The 6000-nt window shown below is 33.1% G+C and overlaps 1 pseudogene; it reads left to right on the forward strand.

Annotated features, from left to right (window-relative positions):
• Positions 1-1094: 1094 nt before the first annotated feature.
• Positions 1095-1387, forward strand: LOC125392755 (large ribosomal subunit protein eL27 pseudogene; annotated as a pseudogene).
• The last annotated feature ends 4613 nt before the right edge of the window (positions 1388-6000 follow it).

The raw sequence follows: 6000 nt of genomic DNA on the forward strand, positions 1-6000 counted from the left end.
TGGAAATCTTTTTACTGTCTCCAGAAGGCATACTCATTGCCACAGTTTTAGGCACAGAGCAGGTCTATGTTGCCATAAAGCAAATTGTAATACATTGCTCACAAATTCCATCTAAATGCTTGGCCACCTGAAAGAGCCAGAAGTCACACTGGCAGCATTGCCCAGAAAGCCAGCATTTCAAAATTGTGTATCTTTTTTTCTTTTCCTACTTCTGAATCAGGAAAACCTCTATTAAAGTAGGTGCAACAAGCTGTCAGCTGAAAAATTAATGTGGCTAAGCTTTTTTTATTGAACCTAGAATTTCTTTTCAAGCTCTCTCAGGTTTTAAGTGGATTTTAGTTGGTTATGTGGGTCCCAATTTATAGTAAGAAAGCCTGCTTGTTTGTCTCCTGCTGCTTAGCCCTGGAAAAATCACATGGAAACTGTATTAATTAAATCACTACTTGGCCCATTAGCTCTAGCTTCTTATTGGCTAACCCTTACATATTAATTTAACTATTTCGATTAATCTGTGTATCTCTATGTGGCTATGACTTATGGGCAAAAGTTCTATTAATCTGTGTATTGCCATGTGGCTATGACTTATGGGCTAATGTTACGGTGTCTATCTCCAGTTGAGCTACATGGCTCCTCTCTGATTCAACCCTTCTTTCACCCAGAATTCAGTCTAAGTTTCCCCTCCTACCTCTATTGTACCCTATAAAACCAAGTCAGTTTTCTTTATTCATTAATGGTAATCACAGCATACAAAGGGGAATTCCACATCAGTAGATTGATAGATAGATAAAAAGAAAGATAGATGATAGATAGATATAGGTAGATATAGAAAGATGATAGGTAGATAGAGAAATATATTGAAAGATATATAAATGATATATCATATATATATATGATAATTAGCTTGAGTTAAATGAACATATCCATTTTGACTATCCTGCTTGTTTTCACAATTTCATGATAGACCTGATGTAGGAGAGGATTGTTTTGTGTGTCCTGAAACTTTTACAACTATTTGTATATTAAAAATTCCTTGGCCTCCTTTTATTTTTTCTTAATCTGGGAACCATCTGCTTGTTATTGAAATGTACAAGTTCATGAAGCCTGAGAAAGTGGTGTTGGTACTGTTGTTTCTGGCTGGATGCTCTGGATGTTACTCCGATGCAAAGCCATCATCATGTAGAACATTGATGATGGCACCTCAGACCACCCTTCAACCATGCCCTAGTGGCTGGAGTTGACCTCTATCACTGAAAAGTAATGGCTGCTATGGGCAAGAAGAAAATAGTTCAGAGTTTCAAGATGAAGTCCTGTAAACAAGGATGTCTTTAGGGACCCAGCCCTGAAATGCAAGGCATGACAGGAAGCCAATGTCGAGTTTGAGAAATGATATAAGACAAGGAAGAACAAATAATTTTTCCAGAAGCTTCGCTTTGAGTTATATTTTTGTTTACATCATTAAAAGTAAAAAAAAAAAATCTTACTAAGAAAGTGTAAGTCTCAAGTCTTTAGGAAATAAAGTGTAGGGTAGGTGTGTGTGTTTGTGTGTAAGTGTGTGTGTCTGTTTCTGAGTGTGATTTTGGAGATTTAATTTTGTTGTAAGAATGTCAAGGCAACCTACATTCACAACCCTCTCTTTATTGTTTTTTTTTTTGAGGCAGAGCTTTAGTAGTTTGATCAACTTGTGTCAGTCTCCCATGTTGTGGGTGTTACAGTCTTAGGTCAATTGACACCATTTCCAGATGGTTATTCTTAATCATACAAAATTCTGGAAGGTTTAACCATTCTTTGTACCAACTAAAGTCTCTCTGTTATTGCTTTAAGCTCCAAAGCATTGGTTTACCCAAATTATTGATTTATTTACAAAAGTAAATAGTTTCCCATTTATCATTTTATTTTTGATACCTTTATATTATTTTAAAAAATTACACTTCAAATGAAGTATATTCCACCAACTGGTGCTACTGGAAGTTAAACTTTCTGGCATCCTAGGCAATTTGACAAATTCTAAATTAGGTAACATCACATTGAAAGAAATGCAGAGGGATTGTTAATGCTTGTTTTTATCAAATTTGATTTACACTTAGTTTCTTTTTGTTGTTGTTGTTTTAGTGTTCTATTTGTCAGTTTATTTCTTTGATATCTGTCTGTCAATCTTTGATATACAACCTGCTACAGAGGAAATACTCAGATTACCTTTTAAGAGGCCACTGAAAGAATAGAATCATTCATAGAAATGTAGCAGAATTCTGGCCATCCTCTTATTAATTGACTCAACTTGTATCTACTTCTACACTCACAAGAAAAGGCGATCCCTCTTCGTGTGATATTGAAGGTTAATATTTTTTTCTCTCTCCTTAAATCGTTTTCTTTTCAGATGCTTAAATACACAGAGAATTATTAGAAAATTATTTTTCATTACTAAAGACTAACTTTACCTGTCAATCATATCAAATGTCAAAAACTTACAGTACATGGAACAGTGACAAAAATCTTTTTTCTCAAATCAAGTATATAATTATGGATTTTAATGCTTTAGTTATGCCTCTGTCATAACCATTGCCCAGTTTTTTCAGTGGATATTTTCCAAATGCATCACTATCATTATATAAATATAGTCTATTAAAATGAACACAGTAAAGCTTTGTTTTTATGTGTTCATAATCATAATGATGCAATCATTTACCTTGCTATCTATCTATCTATCTATCTATCTATCTATCTATCTATCTATGTATTTTGAGCATAAGGACTAACTCCATGTATATGTGCTATGTGTGGTGTGTATGGGGTTCATGTGTGTATGGCATGCATGTGTTTGTGTGTGTGTGCATGTGTGTGTGTGTATTTCTTCCTCATAGAATCCTTAACACTTATCCTCTTGGGAACATAAAATGATAAGATTAGTTTTGGTGGCACTGTCTCACTTGTTTGGGTTATATGGACAGGGACTACATATGAATGACTTTGTGCTCTGTTATCTTTATATTCCTTTGATTGAGTCATTCTAATTTATGTTAAAGCTTTGTCCCGCCATGCCAATTTCATTACTAGAGCCCAATGTTGACTGTGCTGTAACTTATTCCTTCTTGGCATGACTTTGATAACAGGATCTGTAACTTTTGAAAATTAAGAGCTATTCTGATGGGAATAGTTAGAACTCTTTGTACAAAAAATGTTTCATGACTTTCTCTGTTTCTCAATAAATTTATATCTTTAGATAGAGTGATGTAAATGTCTTATTTGCAGATTTTCTTTCGTGTAGCAAAGATAAATCCTCTAGTCCTTACCTCAAATATATCATATATGAAAGTTTTTCCCTAAAGAGTATAAATCATATACACTGTAATTCATTGTAAAACAAATGATATAGGCAAATATTTAAGTCTATATGTTATGAGATATTACACAATGCCTGTATTATGCAAACAGTAGGTTTCTTTATTACTACTAACTACGATTCACACTTAAGGTGTTCTTTATTTTCTCTCAGCATTTGGTTGTAAATAATCAACTCTTCCTACTATAATCCTACAATTACTTGTGCCATTATAATGGTATTATATTTTTTCTGTATTGAACAATGCCTATTTCCACTGATGCCAAGAATATAAGCCAAGATATAGGCATCTCCATATATATATATATATATATATATATATATATATATATATATATATGTGTGTGTGTGTGTGTGTGTGTGTGTGTGTGTGTGTGTGTGTGTGTGTCTGTAATTGCTTCTCTCATTCAATGTAAGTTTTCTGTCAGAAAAATAATATGTGATTTACTAAGACCACACAAAAATTTAACATCAGCACACACATTTTTGTCCTTTAGACGTTTTTAATAACTTGAAAATATATGAATAACATGAAAAAATATACACAATTTCAAAGACCTAACCTCAATTCAAACTAGAAGACAAGCTTCAACATGATGTTTATTAAGGATCCAAATAATGTATATGCAAGAGAATCTGCTCTGGCCTCATTTTATCTCCAAAAACATATCAATTTTATGACTGTGTTTTACATGGAACATTTTCTTTAAGGATGGCTGATAGGGAAGTGGATACTAATGGAATACATAGTGGTTCATACTGCTATATCAGATACACAGGAAACCATTTTTAACTAACTCTCTATAACACACTCAGTCTGAATTAGTTTTGGCTTTCAAGAATCCAAATTGAGACCTAAACTCTTGCCTATATCATTCATGTTAAGACAAATCCTTCTTGACCATACTGAAAAAGGACAACAACCCTTTTTTTCTGACTTCCTAATTATTCTCATTCAAATAAAGAAAATTTTATTCTATGTAAAGGATGCTACTTATTTATTTCCCAACACCTACAAATCAGACCTGAAATAATTACACAGAAGCTATATTATTTTTAACACTTCTTGCCCAATGACTCTAGTGTATTTCTAACAAGTTATTACATATGAAATTAACCCATTTCTATTATTGTATATTTTAACATAAGGCTCATGCTCTACCAGCAAGTTTCTAGCTGACAGCTTACATGTTTCATCCTGGTGGCTCCACGGCATCTCTCTTACCATGCCTACTTTCTCCAATCATTCAGTTTAGTTTTCACTGCCTAGCCCTAATTTACTCTACCAGAACCCAAAAACAGCTTCTTTATTAACCAGTGGTATTCACAGCACACAGAGGGGAATACAACATCAATCTTTTGGGTTGCTTAACCTATACGTATATAATGTAAAATGACTTTTTCCATTATGATTGGAAAAGGCCATTCAACCAAATTAGGGTTGTATTCACAGAGAGTTCAGTGCAAAAACTCATCCTTGGAAATGATACACACATATGAATTCTGAGGCATCTCTAATAATTTCCTGTGTCTTCCCAGTTTATGTCACAAGAAACATTGTAGAATATGATGGAAAAAGCTATTTCTTTATGTACTGTGACTTAGGGTTAGTAAAAGGAGGTGATAGAATTTGTAAAAAAAATTATACAGAAACTATATAGATTATAAAATTTTAAATTATGAAAAACAATTGAGTAGGTCATAGTTATGACAGAATTTATTAATGGTGTGCTGATTTAAGTTAATCATCCTAGAACCTTTCAATATAGTTACTGATTCACTATTCAGAAAGAGTTGTACTGCATATTGAAACTGCTGAATTTATACCAGATGACACAGAAGTGACTCCATGATTCACACAGGCTCCACATTTAATCAGAAATAGGCTTTTCCCCATATACACAGCACACATCTGATCCCATATGAGTCTGCCAGGTCCTCTAACACAAGACAATGCAGGAATTGATTGATTAATGATTGAAAGTGTGTTGAAGTTCTCAGAATTCCATAAGAAAAATCATACCAATTGCAAAGGGTTAAAGAAAGAATTTTCTATTACATGGCAACAAGCTGAGGAGATTATAATAATAAGCACTACTGGTTCTTTCTATAACCAAACATCACTACCTGTAGGGATTAACCCAAACATTTATCAAAGGAATTAAATCTGGCAGATGTGCATGTTCCTCTTTGCAGATTTTTGAAAAATAAAATATGTACACCACACCCTTGACACTTATGCAGGTTTTCAATTGACAACTGCTTTGAGTGCAGAAAAGGCTGATTCAGTAATCACATATTTATTAGAAGTTATGAATATCATGGGTATACCTGGATAAATAAAGACAGATAATGGTACAGCATATGTATCTAAAAAATGAAAAAGCTTTTTGTTTATTATAATATAATGCACATTCCAGATATACCAAAAATTCTACAGGTTAGGAAGTTATGGAAAATGCAAATAAAACTCTAAATGATATGCTAAACAAACAGAAAGGGGTGGAAAATTGCCCCAGAAATAGATTACATAATGATTTATTATCCTTGAATTTTCGTAATATTAATGAGAAAGAAACAACAGCAGTAGAGAGACACTGAACAATATAAAAGTCTTCTGAATTATATCAGCCAGGGTATTTCAATGATATGATGACATTACA

The sequence above is a fragment of the Myodes glareolus genome, chromosome 2 (genome assembly GCF_982192425.1).
Source record: "Myodes glareolus chromosome 2, mMyoGla1.1, whole genome shotgun sequence".
NCBI classification, from domain to species: Eukaryota; Metazoa; Chordata; class Mammalia; order Rodentia; family Cricetidae; genus Myodes; species Myodes glareolus.